At 36.4% G+C, this 18,391-nt stretch overlaps 1 protein-coding gene across 1 annotated transcript in view; it reads left to right on the top strand.

Moving 5' to 3' along the window:
- LOC145674340 (uncharacterized) overlaps positions 1 to 18,391 on the top strand; it is a 321,553-nt gene that overhangs the window by 150,740 nt on the left and 152,422 nt on the right. The window lies entirely within an intron of this gene.

Here is an 18,391-nt window from a genome sequence, read left to right as displayed (position 1 = left end):
ACTAACAGAGTGAGTTTTAAGAAGATTAACAACAGTAAATACCATTTAAACACATTTCATTCCAAACTTTCCCATTATAGAATTGAGTGCATGTTTGTATAGATTTGTAGCTTTCCACAATTCGGTGAAAGATTCGATTCTTTAGACAAACAGTGGCAGTAGTTTACGCAGAGGGGAGTTCAAGCTACCAAGTTCATATAATTTTACGTGTTTCTATGCATATCTTAATATGGAAAATAATTAATTTTGCTCAATATCTTGCTTAAGAGGGGGTTAAAACCGCGAATCCCGTTGCGTACGCCACTGGACGGTAATTACTGAATTGAGCCGGCGAAGGCGACGATAATCTGTTGCTTGTGTGCTGTAAGATGCCATGGCCTTGCTCCTGATATCAAAGCATTATATATATATATATAATGCTTTGTTACCAGTAGCAAGGCCATATATATAGGGTGTTTCATAACAACACCGACAACGTTTGGGAGCTGATTCATGACACTAAGGTAAGACAAAACATATAGACCAACCTAGATACACAAATGCTTCCTTTTGGAGTTATATGCTGTCAAAAACATGAAAAAATGAACTTTAGAGGTCCATAGCTCAAAAACTTTTTAACCTAAAGAAGTCGGATCAAGGCTCCACTTACGAACTAATATGTGCCCTATCCAAAAATCAATGTTTCAGAATCCTGTAGTACTCACGCAACAATTTTTATGGAGGAGTTGGTTATGGGCATATGAATTGAAATACTCACCACTTACGTGCATAAAAAAATATTGGTGAAGTACCGCAGGATTCTGAAACATGGATATTTGGATAGGGCACATATTAGTTCCTAAGTGAAGTATTTACCTGACTGCGGTAGGTCCCATACTTTGAAGCTATGGACCTTAAAATTCATTTTTCATGTTTTCGGTATCCTATAACTCCGAAAGAAAGCATTTGTGCACCCAACTTGGTCTATACTTTTTTTTGTCTTATCTTGGTGTCAGGAATCACCTCATAAACATATATATACTGTATATATGGCAAAGTATAGAAAACCTTAACATAAACTTATACAAGAGGAGCTGTGGGCTCAATATTACCTAGGTATTTTTCAGGCCTTGGTAACTTATACCTTGACACTGTTCAAACTTTACAAAAGTTTGAAGGGAAGCAAATCCAACTTCTTTTCCCCTATTCCTGATAATCACGTCTCTTAGACACTTAACAAGCCTTAGTAAACACATCTTTCACAATAGACGATGTGTTTAATACATAATCTGCGTGATATTTTCTATTCTGGCTCTGACACTCAGAAACACATACATTCAAAACAATGAATACTAATGGTTGATGCTAGGATTGAATAAAGATGAAAATAACAACACATAACTACAGAACACGGCTATAAAATTAAACCGTGTCGCTATAAAGTAGCCCATTTCTTCCTAGATGAATCCAGGTCACAACATTTCTTGCGTTTATTACCGAAAAAAACTATGGAATAAATTTACAGTTCCATTTCGGTTCCGTTTACAACAATAACAGAGGGAAATTCGTCATAACAGTCATACATATATCGCCGACAGATTGCACATTGTAATGAACGTTTTAATCTTATCTTCCGCAGATCGTTGTACCTTCTTTTGGGAAGGGATTCTTTTTGCTGTATTTTAATAGACTTTATATACCTTTATTTGGAAACTCGAATACATTAGATACCACAAATAAATAGTTATAGAACGTGAAGTTTCATGTGAAACTCCATAACCACACTCCATTGTGCTCCATATGCGCGAATCCAACTGTTAGGAGTTAGGTTAATCATAAGACAAAGTGTTACTAAGATTAATTAGATAGGTGTCAAGAATTATTGAAATACGTTCTTAGGTGTTGTTTATGTACAGAATATGTTTTAAGTTTATAATAAGTCCAAGTGTAGCTTAAGTTATTTAAATAGTTAGTGTACAGTAAGGTTCCTCTTAAAGTGAAAGTGTATTGTGATTTAGAGTTAGCTTGTTGTAGCTGCTTGAGCATCACAAAGACAAATGAAATAGCTAACTGTATATGTTTAATAATATAAAGCAAAGTGTGGCCCAAGGAATCAAGCTGTCTATTACGATTTTGGGACTGTTTTAGAGCATTCGCTAAGGGACCAATTTGTTTTTGGACTGAATAACAATGTTGCAAGAAGATAAATGTTAGCAACAGTTTTCACAGCAATTGAATATATGGAACACACATGACTATCTATAGTACAGCAGCATCAGCATCAAATGTGTATAATGGAAAGACAGCGAGCAGCCAATAGATAGGAATAGGTCAAGTTATATGGCCAGTGCTTGTAGTTTACCTAGGTCAATCAAATTATAGCGCAAGTGATAGAAGTTCTTCTAGAAGTAGTTGACAGAGATCATATTATGCTTCAAGAAAAAGCACATGTAAAATGCAACCACTGTTAGTCAGCCCATATAAAGGGTAAATGTCCAGCATATGGAAAGAAGTGTTTCAAATGCTCAGAGTATTAACGTTATTTGGCATCAGTTTACAGTGAAATTTAAGATTTTTTTGGTTAAATCCCAAAAGATATTGAGGAGATTAAAATCTCATATACTTGTCGTATGACTAGGCATTTGGTAAAAGTTAATAAATTCATTCAATTCTTTACGACGGTTATTACTGACCGCTTCAACTACCGGCATAGACTAATTCATAAATGGAAATTTCGTGTGATCCTCTTTACTCTCTTTACCGAAATTCAGAATTCTTTAATTGTTGAGTTGAGTTGATTTTGAGTTTAACGTCCCGTTCAGCAGCGAGGCTATATGAGACGTGAACCTACTGATTAACGTGAAATCCGAACCACATGAGCTCCCGCCGGGAATCGAACCCGGGCCTCCCACGCCAAAGGCGCGTATGCTAACCGCTTAGCCACGGAGGAGCTCAAATTCTTTAATTGTATCTATCTATCTATATATCTATATCTATCTATCTATATATCTATATATCTATATCTATATCTATCTATCTATCTATCTATCTATATATATATATATATATATATATATATATATATATATATATATATATATATATATATAAATATCTATATATATATATATATATATATATATATATATATATATATATATATATGAAAAATGAAATCTTTAAGTTTAACGTCCCACGGTTATGCCGGTTAGGCTAAAGGAGACGGTGATAATGAGAAATGAGTGAAATGGTGGAATGAAGAAAGTGAAAGGAAACGGGTGAACCCCGAGTATACCCCGGACCACGGTGTTTGTCCACCACAAAGCCCACACGGCGCGAGCTGGGATCGAACCAGGGACCCCAAGCACCGGAGGTGAACGCTCTACCACTGAGCCACCGCGCCCCTATCTATATATCGATATCTATATCTATCTAACTATATATATATATATCGAAATAATAGTAGTTCCCAAATTCTGCAACAACTGGCTTGTGTTGGATGATACTAAGACGAGAGGCAGTATAGTACGAATTCGTGTGTGTAGCAAGACATACGTTTGTGACGTAGAATGAGAAACCTGTCTAACTTTCAAAGAGGGTAAATTGTGGATGCGCTGATAGTTCGAACAAGTATCTCCAAGACTGCCAGAGAACTAAGCGTATCGAGATCAACACTGTTCAAGGTGATTATGTCACTCAGAACTCATGGCAAGACGTCATCAGAAAAAGAGGAATAAGAGAAGCTTAGATGAGAAGGATCATCAAACATTAAAGAGAATCATCACACACACACACACACACACAACTCTTACAACAAATATGGTGTAAGTGACTTAAGAACTCGATCAGCATCTAAAATTGCCTGTTTCTATAACCGGTCTGGCGAAACCTAAATAACCTCAATTTCCATGATGGGGGACGTTTCCAACCTATGACCGCAGAAGCTAAGATGATAACACGGAAAAGATTGTGCAAACATTAAACATGGAACACCAATAATTGGAAAAGAAGAATACGTTCAAATACATTATATTAACCCTTATTTTCAACAACAGGCGGGATTCATATATGATGGACACCCAAAGAGGCGTATGCTCCGTGTTGCCTATTTCTTACCTTAACCATAGTGGAGATTCTTTGCCTGTGTGGTTTGTAATTTCATGGTATTACTTTGGTTCTATATATTATTACTTCCAAAGTACAACTTATTGCCAGTGATTATATACATTTTAGGTGATGTGCATCCTATGGTACAGACATTTTCCAACAACGACTCCGTTTTCTGAAATATTAATGCTCGAATACACAAAGTCAGACCTGTTCAAGCGTGCTTTGTGGAATAATATGATGGGCTTCAGGATATTCCTTGGCTCACCCAGTTCCTGAACTTAAATATTATTGGACATGTGTGATAACTTTTAGAGCAGCAAGTTTGGAGCAGATTTTTTCTCCTATTGTCACTGACTCATCTAAGTTGTACTCTGCATCAAAAATGATCCACTAGTCCTCTGGAAAGGATTTAAATCTTAGAAAATAAATATCTTATTAGCAGACTTTTTCAATCTATTTTATATATCAACTCAACTTTCATCACATCCTTTTGCCAGCGACTCGATAAATAGTTTCCTGTTTGCAATAAACTTTTTCAATTATTGCTGTTTATCGCTAGTAAAGCATAGTGAAATCACACAGATCAGGATTCACACTAACCTTCATTTTGAATTTATTTTGAACATGTTTACAGTGTTTGTTGTACAGTGAATTCCCGAAATTAAATTTCGACGCCCCGAAAAGCGTTGAGCACACCGAAATAAAAACCTACGTACATGCCTGGTCCTTTGTATATGATAATAGATTCTGACAAGGTATTGGAATGAATGATAATGATACTTAGGAGATTTGCATATTTCTGCATCCATGACCATGTAAAATAAAGTACGGGAATTACTACTGTGAACAATCCTCATTCTAATTTCTGCTTATATGCAACCTTAATCTTCGTACTTTAAAACAGTGTTGTTACTACGTTTAATTTCCATTGCATTTATTATTGACTATTCACCGTTTAATATTCTAGTTCATTTTATTTATAACGTTCTTACTATGTCGAGAGATTCATTTTTGATTAAGGTTTGTATTCACCTAGCTTATTCATCGATCATTTCAAAATGTGTTCAGTTTTCTAAAACTTCCTTCTATGGAAAAGATAGCACAAAATAAGTTGGAACTCCAAAAATAAATAAACAAATAACTATATATTGTAATATCTTATGTGATGTTGTAAACAAACAATTCCACGCATCAGTGTTTACAAACACCACCACGTGGTTCGGCAAGAGGATCTCCCACCAGATGGATCTACAGTCACATGCAGACGACGGCTTCTGGCCCCTCCCACGGAGCAGAAGACGACATCGGAGCAGCAGCGCCACCGCCACCCAAAGGACTCTATAAATTGGATGGACGAAAACAACTCGATACAAGTTTTCTGGTGACCCTCCTTTAGTCTACTACGGGACTTTTGGAGTAACCTAACCCCAGGCCTCTAGTCTGCTACGGGAGTATGCCTATCCTATCTCCTGGCTTAGCCTGCTACGGGGCTTTGTCTGGGAATCCTAACCTCAGCCGCTTAGCCTGCTACGGGGCTCTGTTGGTCACTTAACCCGCCTCTGCTTGCTACGGAGCATTGGTTCCTTAATTCCCCTCTGCTTAGCCTGCTACGGGGCTCTGTGGAGATCCTGTCTGTGACCTCACAGTCAAAGGCTACCTATTTCTAACCTTTCATATTAGAGAGATTATTTTGTACAGTATTTTGTGAAAATACTTTTATAGTGGAAACTTTTATAATAAAACTGGTAGTGGGAGTCGATTCCGGACGCTCTTTTTATTAAATGCTCTACCTACAAAACCTATATGAGACAAAGTTTTACAATATAAAAGCAGTGTCTTATATTGTGATATTTTCATAAGCAGTGTCTTACTGGGCTAATTCTTGAAATTGAGAGACTTCGCAGGGTGAGGCAAAAAGATTGATACCAATTGCCCACCCTTGCACTTTCGAAGGGGTTCAGGTTTTCAAAATGCGTCAACAAAACATTAAGTTTGCTTACTCATACACGATAATGTTTAATGTATTTATATTAAATACTTCATTACTATGCAATGTGTGTAAAATCTTCTTTTATACGGAGTATTATTCACATGCACAGATCAAGCCGTGTGTGTGTGTGTGCGTACCGATTCACAAATGCACTTATCTGTCGGTCTTATAACCTCTCCCACCTCAGCTTTGAAAAAAAAAAGCCTTCCCTGGTCCCAGCATTATTTCGTCAGTAAATTATATGGGGCCTTTAGTATACATGGGAATCAAGCCTACTTGTGGACATATTCCATCTTTAAGATCTCTCTTTGAAGCTCTCTGAGCTTTATACTTTTTGTCCAGATATAGTAAATAACTCTCATAATGAAAAAAAGACTTCATTAACAAGCAATTTAATGTACATTAAATAGTGTCCCTGTATTCTACAGTTTTAGATAAAAAATTCTCGTTTGGAACTATCCATATTAACATTATGGTACATTATGGTATGGTATTAATATTCTCCAATAAGAAAACAAACTTTGCCACGAAGCTTCAAAGCACTTAAGAAGACCACCATGGGGTTTAATATCGTCTAATAATAATAGCATATTTTTTATTCCTTCTGTATATTCTTTCTACCCAGTTAATTCTCGTCAGTCTTTGCTATACATTAATTTCGAACACTCATAGTTTTCCATTATTTTATTGTAATGTTTTCTTTTCTTATAGTATGTACAACACTTCACGTGAAAAGTTTTGTAACTCGTTAACTGCCTGTTCAAATATACATAAAATAATTTCTTCTTTATTTTTCCTTAGCTATTATTTTCGTTTACATTTCAGGTCGTCATAAAATGCTACGTGGACATCAGGAACAAATCAACTATCTACTTTCCAGTTTCCAACCTTTACAGTTGTCACAATTCATTAAGTTCATTGGTATGTGCTTTTATTTTTATTTGTTTCACAACCGTACACTACAATAGACATATTTATCGTTTTATGTATATGAGTATTATAAACTTCAAATTCCTCGACAGAATTCGCGAAGACAAAATATTTTGGACTAAACAATAACACGAATTCCCTTATTTCAGTCGATATTTAATTTCTTCATGGACATAATTTTTATATGTTAATGTAGAACTTAGATATTTGAAAGTATCCACTTTGTCGAAAGTATTATTTGCTATTTTAACTTATCCATAATTTGCAGTATTACGGTCACGGCGAACTTGGATGCATCTAGTTTTCTCTGCATTTATTCCTAAACCAAGTCCCTACACGCGTTTAATAAAACCTTTGGATTTCTTTCTGTTGTCTTCATATTATACCCTATCAAATTTACATCTTCAGAATGAGACATAATGTGGTGAGTGTCATTCAGCTCTAGGTCCTGGTCGCTATCTTTGATTTTCCTTAGTATAATCCTGAACAAAATTGAATAATAATAGAGATTGCATGTTATTGTTTCAGGCCATTCTCAAAGTTCGTGAACAAGTATTTTCCTACTCGAACTTTACTTTGGAATTCATTTAAACACATCTTAATTAAACTAACTAGCTTTCTCGACATTCCAAATTCCGTAAGAATGTTATACAATATTCCCTTGTAACAGAATCGTAGGTCTTTCTGAAAACAATAAATAATTGATGCACTGGAGTATTGTATTTCCATTTTGTTTGGAATATTAGAAGCAAGGTTAATATCTAGTCGATAGTTGATCAATTTCACCCAAATTCGCACTGATAATTACCGTATGGGGTCAATCTTGCTAATAGAACGTTTGAGAGAATTTTATAGGATGTTGACAAACGAGAGATACATGGACAATTATTACAAACAGTTTTATCGCCTTTCTTGTGAATTGGGACAATGATTGATTCTTTCTACTCTTGTAACAATTCCTCCTGGTTGCAGATTAGGAAAATGAGTCTATGTATCTTGTTCCACAGCTTTTCCATCCGCTAAAATTAACTCAACAGGAATTTTTCTACAACAGGAGGTTTATGTTTCTTTAAATTTTCTATAGCCGTTTCCATTTTTGTTCTGTTATGCTCTGGAATATATGGTTCTGCTCTATGCATTTCACTCTGAACGTATATTATTTTTGGCTTCGTGTTGAGCAAACTGTCAAAGAAATCTTTCCTTCTATTCAAAATGTTATGCTATCTCTATCCGCAAAAATTGTACCGTTCATTTTATTTAATATAGACACGCGAGGTTCACAGCATTTCTTAAATTCGTTGATGCCTTTATATACGTCCCGAATGTTTCTGTTTATACTATTATCTTCAATCTCAATAACTTTAGCTTTCAATAAATCATGTTTCTCTGTTCTAAAAATTTTCGCAATTTCCTGCCTATATCACGTATTTTTGTGCTGTTCAATTGCTCAAATTTTCTAGCCAAAGCAGTTTTTGCCTGTTTTCTCTTCTCTACTACAGTGCATTCCTGGTCTTACCATAATTTTTCTTAAGTATTTCTCCGCGGCTTAATTTAACTTTTGCTGAAATTTTATTGCTATCCTAATTTTAACCCAACACTAGTGCATTCCGAATTTCCTAAAAACCCAAAATTTATTCGACACTTCAATCTGGTATTCCCTTATCGCCCGACTCTCTGATTTATTTAAATTAATCCTCTCCGTTTTCAGATGTTGAAGATTTCCTTTTTACAAAACTACTGAACATAAATTATGTTAATGTCTTCTTTTATCTATTAAAACGTGATCAAATAGATTGTGTTTTTCCATCTGGTGAGACCTAAGTATATTTGTGAATGACACGATATGGGAATTTTGAACTCTTCACGATAAGGTGTTTAGAGTTGTAAAGGGTATGAGCCTAACACCGTTGTCATGTTTTTCCTTATTGAGTTTCTTTCCCTATAATCGGTTTGAAAATATTCTCTCGTCCTATTTTTGCATTGAAATTCCCTAATAGAATTTTCATGTAGTATCGCAGGAGTTGATGAAATCCTCGTTCCGCTTCTTCATAAAAACTGTCCTTACATCGTTATTCTTACGTTCTGTTGGATATGTATTTAGGACAATAATATGACATCACGGACCCTTAAGAGTAGTAAAAGAAAGTTTATCATTAACAAATTCAACATGTTTAAATACTGATACTATTCTTCTTGTGAAGGAGAAACACTATTGGTGACTTTTATTTCCTTCTCATAAAAATTTTAAACTTTCCGATCTGCATCACTCCCTTTCCTTCCCACCTATTTTCCTGTATCCACCAGGTCCATCCTGTATTTCTCTAACTCACTTGTTAATAGATTTTAATACGCCTGCTCTATAGAGACTTATTATGTTCCAAATCTCATGTCCATTTTACTTTGCTTAGGTCGTGTCAAGTTATTAGTCTTTGTCCGAGGCTTTTATGGATGTGTCTGAACAAGTGTGTTTTTTACAGGATAAGGTTGTTAGCCTCGCGTCAAACCCCCAAGCTAGAACCCAATCAATTGTACGCTAGAACCTAAACCCCTTCTTTTCTGTCTGCAACTGTTAATTCAATATATTTGCATTTACGTCTATATCTAGAGACCTTGCCGTTACCCAAGCTCCTGCGATTAGTTCCCATACGCTACCGAATCCCACAGTATTACCATAGCCCAGCAGAATCCAACCCAATCCGGGACCCAGGCAAGCCTGAGGGGCTTGGTTATTCCCAGCCCTGCCTACTTCTATCGTTCAATAGCCACGTAGAGGTACCATGCACACGTCGAGATACTCCCACATCTCATCCCAGATCCAATGGTACATGTTATATCACCGTTTGAGTTTCATACTAGCCCATATCCTATAGAGGTTCCTTCCTCTCTTTGGGATCAGAAACCATTACCCAGATAACTGGGATTGGCCCTTTTTCCCGGCCACTGGTCAGTTCCCCCAACACGCAGGAATCTGGCATTCTCTTCCCGGTAGGATCGTCCAAGCAATACGGGACTTCTAATTACGGCAGAGGAACACCGTACATTGCCAGAGCCAATGACTGATGTAGACAGTGTGCAGAGACAGACGTGGTGATTTGAGAGTAAAACTTACCCCCTGGTAGGCTCGCCCAAGCAATACGGGGCTACCTCTCTTTTACGTATTGAAGTACCAAATACGTTAAGATAATTAATACCTACTCCCGGATCCAATGGAACGTGTAAGTCACTATTTGGGAGAAGAGCCGTCGCCCTTGTCAAGAGGGCAATTGAAGGGCCCTCTGCAATAATAAGGTAAGTGAAAAATGGAGGTTCTGAGCTACAAAGCTTATAAATTTCAAGTGCAACGTGCTAATAAACAGGAGAAAATATGTGTATATATGCCTATGGAGAAAAGAGGTATAGCATCTGGTCTGTGCTTTTGATCATAAAATGACGAATACCGAATATGCGGAATCACAAAAAAACAAGGTGGAAAAGTGAGCATTTATCTTGTTATTGCATAATCTAAACTAATGGTGAAAAAAGGACATGGCTGGTTTCTTGATTAATAACAGAATGGTGTCCAGTGGTGCTGCCTGCCCTGAATAAGTTTTTTCTCCTACAGCATTATACGTTTACAAAATTGACACAGATCTATTTCGGGGGTTCCATCCCCTTCCCGCTTGCTCGATTTACTAGTAACTCCGAAAAGCTGATTCGAGTTAGATATCCGAATTAGAAATCATGACTTTTGAATTTCAAATCCGAAATCTGAAATCCAGATTTAAATCTGAATCCGGATATCTGGAATTCGAATTTTTCAAATCCTGAATATTCCAATATTCGGATTTTTTGACAGCACTGTTTGAATTTTCATATGAACATCGAAGAAAAGAACAAAACACTTGCATTTCGCCCTGATTTTGCTATATTTCTTTGCCAGAGTTTACGATTTCTCTTTCTCTTTCATCCTTTCCGCTTCTGTCATTCTGATTCGACTGCTTTCGATTTTGTCCATTTAGAAACAAAATATTCAAGTATGTCTCCGTACCAGTGTTTTCACTTGAACCGACCCTTGAAAACAAAGTTTCAGGCACGTCGCGTCGGCTTCTCGTATCTACCAGTGCTTGTTTCACCACCCTCACACAGCGACGCCCTCTTTTATCTGCATCGGGAAACGGCGACTCAGTGGAGATGCATAGTGTTTTTCTCACAGCATACGCTTCGAATATATACCGGTACTAGAGGTGACGGAAAAGGAAAGTAAGTCCACACGCCTTCTTTATCTATATTTTACCAGGAATTGAGGTAACTCGACCTCCCTTTTATTGCAAAGGGTCCTTCAATTAGTTAAGTCGAAACGAAGAGGTAATTGGAGAATCATAGCGCAATGATGCTACTATATTTGCAGTATTGGCCAGGCTGTTTTCTTTTCTTTTTTCAAAAAGTATTTCTTTTGATTGGTTTGATTTCTTCTTAACATCTTTGTTAAATGTCCCAAACTTCATGAAAAATTAAACCTTATTAATTTCAATTTCGGTATTTAATGATCAGATTTCATGCTTTAAGTGACATTAGTTTTGTGTATAAATCAAATTCGTTTTTTTAAAGGGACTTTTAACCAGTCATGAAGAAGCAATCAGTAAAACATAGCATTCAAATTCAATTTCATTTCACATAAAACAGAAAAGGAATGTAACTCCATCCATCACGACTCTGAAACTCACTAAAGAAATAATAAACACTTCTGACCAAAGTATATACACTTGTTTATTAAAAACTAAATTACAGTGTAACGGTTTCGATAACTTAACGTTGTCTTCATCAGACACTAACTGAAAGAGATATCTTAGAGCGTATATATTTATACTAAAAGTGAAAGTACTCAAATTCTTTGTGCGCATGGGAAGCCACCTGAGTCGTACTTCCCCGGGCGTCATCTGTCGGCCACCTGCCCTGACTTAATTGTCGAAACCGTTACACTGTAATTTAGTTCTTAATAAACAAGTGTATATACTCTGGTCAGAAGTGTTTATTATTTCTTTAGAAAAAAAAATTTCTTATATAAATCATTGGGATTATACAATCAAGATTACGTAGGACGTTAACACAGTTAATATGACTGAGAACAGATTAGACATGTATTCATTGAATTGTCACGATTCTCAGTCTAGCGAAATATCTATCTTAAAACTACGATGTATCCTACAGTATTTACAGACGAAAATTCTCAGTGCGTTCACGTTAATTCCTTACAGTAAATAGTCTCACGCTAATAAATGTCGCTACCGTGCTATTGCTTGTCTGTTTCAAGCTAATAAATGTCCCTACTATTTTATTGCTTGCCTGTCTCATGTTAATGTTCCTATCGCACTGTTGCTAGTCTACTTCACGGTAATAAATGTCGCTACCGTGGTATTGGTTTCCTGCCTCGTGCTAATAAATGTTGCTATCGCACTAATTTTTTTGTCTGTATCACGCTAATAAAAGTCGTTACCGCGCTATTGCTTGTCTGACTCACGCTAATAAATGTCACTACTGCGCTATTACTTCTGTTTCACACTAATAAATGTCGCTACCGCATTATTGCTTGCCTGCCTCACGCTAATAAATGTCGTTAACGTTATTTCTTACCTTCCTGACGCTAAGAAATGTTACTACCTCGCTATTGCTTGTCTGTCTCACGCTAAGAACTGTCGCTACAGCGCCATTGATTGTCTACCTCACAGTAATAGATGTCAATAGCGTGCAACCAGTTTAAAACTACTATGGCGATTTAAATGCAACGTAAAAATTGTATTGCTTCAGTTTAATTATTTCAAAATAGGACAAGAATCGGAACGCCATTTAAAATTGAGCATTAATAAGCTAAGAATTATACCTGTATCGCCAGCTACAATTTAATTCATATTTTGAATATGTTACTATAATATACTGTAATATATATATATATATATATATATATATATATATATATATATATATATATATATATATATATATATATATATATATATATAATAAGTTTCCACACACTCATTTCTTGTTATAGTGCTTTGAAAGTAAACTATTACTTTACCTGCGAAAGCAATTCTTTACACATGAAAAGAATGTAATGATATGATATAACAACTAATAACATTCATTTCACTTATACTAAAGTTATGTGTCTGCTCTCTTTAATGTATGAATTATATCGAAGTCTTGACTTGATTTCAATATTTCAAACCGGAACTCATTATTACACCTATATTTTTTCCTATGATAAATTTATGACAAATTTTATTACGGTTATCTTACAACGATCGAACGGGAAAGAAAAAGTGAGACCAGAAAAGAAATCTTGGAGGTCTCTGAGCTCTTAAAATACCATTAGTCCCTCATTCACAATGGGTAACTCACTTCGAGTACGGAAGCGACATAAGGAAAAAAAGCCTTTCTTCTTTCCGGAAGTTAGATTTTTTTCCTCTTTGGTAATAAAGAAAAGAAAACGAGGAAAACGAAAGTAGAATTGAAAGCCACTGGTAGTACCTTTCAATATTCTAGAGTTTAAAGGTTCTTTAAATCACCTTCTGGGAAATAAAGGCGTTTGTTCGTTTCTTCGTATTTCACAGAGCTTCGAAAGAGATAGGTAACTAAGAAAAGCCCTCAGAATATTTTAGAATGATCTTTGGTTTCCCCTTCTTTTTCTTCTTTCAATCTTTTATTTATTGATTTTCATGTGCTCTCTATCGCTATCTCTCTAGAACTCTCACTGGAAACAGGTCAACGATCTAAAAAAAAGATTCCAAGTACCACCGTCGTCTTGTTGAATTAAAATGTTCCTACTGAAATTTAAAACTTACTATTCAGAGCCTACATGAGCTCGCTGTTATAATGTAACTTTTTTTTAAGAATTCAAATTCTAGTCACGTCATAGTAGGTTTTGTTGCAAGGCGAGTTTGTGTGTAGTACTTCCCACTGCTCTAGTAGCTAGTGAGTGCACCTTTGGTGCACTTGGTACCAAGCCCGTGCTGGCTCACCGGGACACCGGGATATGTCCCGGTGTGCCCTTCTAAACATCACATTATAAATAAAAGTACAAGTTCTTTCATAATAAATTCTTACAGTTGTTACTGCTAAAGAACTCGTGATAAATAAAGTGCGCTCTTTACATAAGGCGCCATTGCAAAACCACATCAAAGATTAACGGTTTTATTTATATAGCACAGTACTGTACAATAAATACATACTGCTACTGTTGATAAAGAAGCCGTGAAAGGTACAGTGCGCCCTGTGAAACATCACATTATAGATAAGTGGTTTTAGTTGTTATTCTGTATACGAGTTCTGTACAGTAAATTCATATAGGGGTTGTTGGTAAAGAATCTGTGAAGGATACAGTGCGCCCTTATAAAAGGCAGCTTGCGAAATATCATATTATAAATATTTTTTAAAATTCTTTTGTATACCAGTGTTGTATTATACATTCAAACAGTTGCTATTGGCAGAGAACAGGTAAAGAGTACAATCATTTTACAACAAAAATAAATAAATAAAATAAAATAAAGAAATAAAAAAATATATACGCCAGTAAAGCAATTAACATGTAGTTCTATTTGGTAAGATGATATAGATTTTCGTGCTGCTACTCATTTATTGCCAAAAAACTTTGAGAAGCTAAGCGCAATCGATATAGAGCAGTTTAAACAGTTCAAGTTTTATTTAAAGCTCTTTATTTATAAATTTGATTGTTCCTGTGTGTTTTAGAGTAGTGTTCGGATAATCAGTACCTATTGGATTTCTAAAATATAGTTAGAGTAATTCGGGGGGAAGTGAACATAGTAAGCACGAAAGTGAAAAAAGTCTTACACAGAGATAGTAGCACGGCTCATTGACAACTATATATGAATAGGACAGACCTGCATTCTGAAAATACAAGTATGGTTCATATCGTGTCTGAAGTAACGTGCATAGAAAGAAATGACTCATACAAGATAAATTATTAACTTTATACGTGGGGGTGAAATGAATATGTATATGGGGTGAGGTGGTGAGAAGAGGTGTCCTTGACACATTATAAATAACAAGATATAAACTGCTATATAATGAGTATACAGCTAACGAAGAACACCTACATGAGGTAAAGATACATATGCAAATGCTGTAGATATGCTTGAGAAGCAAATAGACATACCTACCCGAGATCGCGTCCAAAGGGTACCGACTCGGGGGCATTGAGTTGTCTGACCTTACAAGAAAGAGCACAATATTTGAGTTCTCAATAGCTCTTGAACCCAGGTTTCTCCTGTAGTTTGGAGGACAGACAAGAATTAGTTAGATGTAAATATATTCTTTGTTTCATATTGTATACATGGAATGATTAATGATATATGGAATGATAACATGACTATTCACATCACCCCAAAATATGTTGGTCACTTCACCCTACCTCGTCGTCTTTTTTTCAAAACATGTTTTGTATCTTTATGTTCACAATATATTGAGGCACATCTATATACATGCCTACATAATAATCGACTCATGCTGCTGTGGAACTATTGGCTACAACACGATTACTTCAGAAAAGAATTGCCCTAGTTTCTTACTGTTCCATATTACAATAGCAACAAAAAAAGGCTACAAATCTACAAAACCTTCCTGCTGTCCGGGCTCGCTGCATAAAATAGTTCACTTCTTTAATCTGTACACTCCCTTCTTCGTCAGCCTCAGACTCAATACTGCACATACAGCGGCTTTGCAAAGTCAGCGCCGATCATGCTTTGTTGCCACATATCATTAACCTTAACTCTATGCACTTCACTCCTATGATCACTTCCCCTGAATTATTCTATATTGATTTATTGGTATAGCTTCGTTTTCTTTGAAAAAAATACAAGAACTAAAATGTATTACTCCAGTATAGACGTTTTTACAGTTTAGCTTTTTACGTTACTAAACAAATTTGCTGGTTTAAATACATAAAAAGTTCTTAGTATATATACAGGGTGTAACTTAATATAATAAACGTCGGGAGGTGATTCCTGACACCGAGATAAAACGAAAAGTATAGACCAACCTGGGTGTAAAAATGTCTCCTTTCGCCGCCTTGATCAACCTAAAATTTGTCGAAAAACATAAAAACAGCCATTACTCAAGGACAAAACATCCGATCGAAGTCGGATAAAAAAAGAATATCCATTATTTTTAGTCGTAGATTCCGTTAGTGTTCAATTGGATATCGTACAGTGGCGGTGCATGGGTGACTCCCAAAGAAACTGGAGTATTCCTTGGAGTATTTATCAAATGTTGAATGAGGGAAATGAACAACAATCAAGAACAAGATTCCAACAATCAAAAATAATAGTACATCGTTCAAGTTAGAACACAGAATTCGAAAGAGAAAGAGATGCACATGTATGATTGATCGATTTTTTCTCGGTGCAGAATAAACTCTCGGAAGAAGAATTTAAATGAAACGAAGTCTTTAACGTATCACTTCTAGGTTGGTGGTGACGGATGATAAATTCCAAGTTACTCGTGTATGAAAAAAAACTAACTTTGATCCAGATTAGATTTAAAACGGCTGTGCATAGGACAGTCGGGTGGCATGTAAAGAAACATAACATGTAGTATCCAAAAATGCAAAGACTATATGTGATGAATGAGTGTACAAAGGATTCTCCACATGACAACATAAATTCCCAAATATTACGTGAACACATACTGGGCAAAAGTAAGCTGCATTAACGCGTTTCCTCCTCGTAATATGTAATTCCATGAAATATGATGACCTACTTCTGTGCGTAGAAGCAACAAAAATGGACGATACACGAGATGTTGTACACGTTGCATAACGATACAAAGAAATGCACTCTGACAGTATACTTGATTTATTCGTTAGTTGAATCTTCTTCCAGGGATACTTTCGAGGGGCTTTCCCCCTCCCTTGGAGTTGGCAAACCGTCCTTACCCCTGAGCTACGAAAAACTACATTGCTATTGTAAATATATCAAAATAGCGTCCTAGTATGGTCCACTTATATTTTGATTTTGTTACTGCTGGAGAAATTTTCTAGAAGAAAGCTCAGTAGAATTGCATCCAGAAAATGGGGGAAAATCTTTTTTCGATGTTCTAATGTACCTTGAGGCTGGATGGAATACCTCCACGAAGGAAGAATGTGACACTTTTGCGTACACGTAACAGCGCGTACGTAGCTCATAGTAGTCTTACTAAAGGCATGATATGCTTCGGTCTCATACTACGGAACTATCGACCCTTGTGTGCCAATTGCGAGTAGCTTGCAGATGGCTGTCTTGCTGTTTTGTTGTGGAATGGCCCCAATTAGTGTGGCTGTGTTGTAGTAGGCGTCTATGCAACTTGTGAATGATATACATAGTCCAATGCTCTGGTGTTACGTGTGGAATTGCTCTATAACAGGATAGGAAGTGTTGCGTTCAACACTAGAGGGTTGTGTCCAGGTATTCATGGTCGTGTAAAAGAGTAGACGTTGGTGTTTAAGTAAAATTGATTGTGTAAATCTATACGTGCAAGCGCAATGACAGATTACCCTGTCCACGAGCTGGAAGATATGCAACTCATCTATGGAGAGGCAAGGGGTGATAGCCCAGAGGCGAGGCGTTTATATCGCGACCGTCACTCTCAGATGAGAGTAACGTTCTTTGTATTTTTTCCATGCCTCCGTATTCGCCTTCGAGAGATAGGGTCTCTTCAATTTCCCCTACGTGAAATCCGAAGAAATCGCACCATGTAGACAATTGAATTTGAAGACAGCGTACTGAGAGTGATCAAAGACCGTCCTGAAACTAGCAACATCCATGTGTAGAGCGTAAAAATCCATATGCAACTCTAGTGAACGATCGGCAGCAGAGATTTAGTGTGAGCGTGCAGTGAGTAATGGTAGATATTTTGTGGTAGGACCTTATTTATTACCAGCCCGCCTGTGTGGGAGTACGTATCTTTTATTTTTACGTAATGTTCTACCAAAAATTTTAAAACATGGTGCACAGATGTGACTTGTGCCCAGGATAACAGTGCATCTGCACATTTTGACAGGAATATGCATACATGCCTAAATAAAACATTCCCAGGTCGTTGGATTTGGAAAGAAGGATCTGTGTTATGACGCCTACGTTCACCCTACTTCACACCCATTGATTTCTTTTTTATGGGGGGTATGAAAACGCCTTTTGTATGGAGTGACGAGAGCTGAAGAGACTGGTGACGAGACACCAGTCACGAGAGCTGAAGAACTTGTTGCTCGAGTTAATATAGCTGCGGCAGTCATCTCCGTAATTTCAGGTATGTTTGACCGCACGCGGAAAAATTTGCTTCGCGTATCTTTGCAATGCGACCAATGGTGGACAATATCAGACTGTGAACTGTTATTCTTCACAGCTGTCTCGT

The sequence above is a fragment of the Thermobia domestica genome, chromosome 2, assembly GCF_964235325.1.
Source record: "Thermobia domestica chromosome 2, izTheDome1.hap1.1, whole genome shotgun sequence".
Taxonomy (NCBI): Eukaryota; Metazoa; Arthropoda; class Insecta; order Zygentoma; family Lepismatidae; genus Thermobia; species Thermobia domestica.
This window is presented reverse-complemented; position numbering and strand designations above follow the sequence as displayed.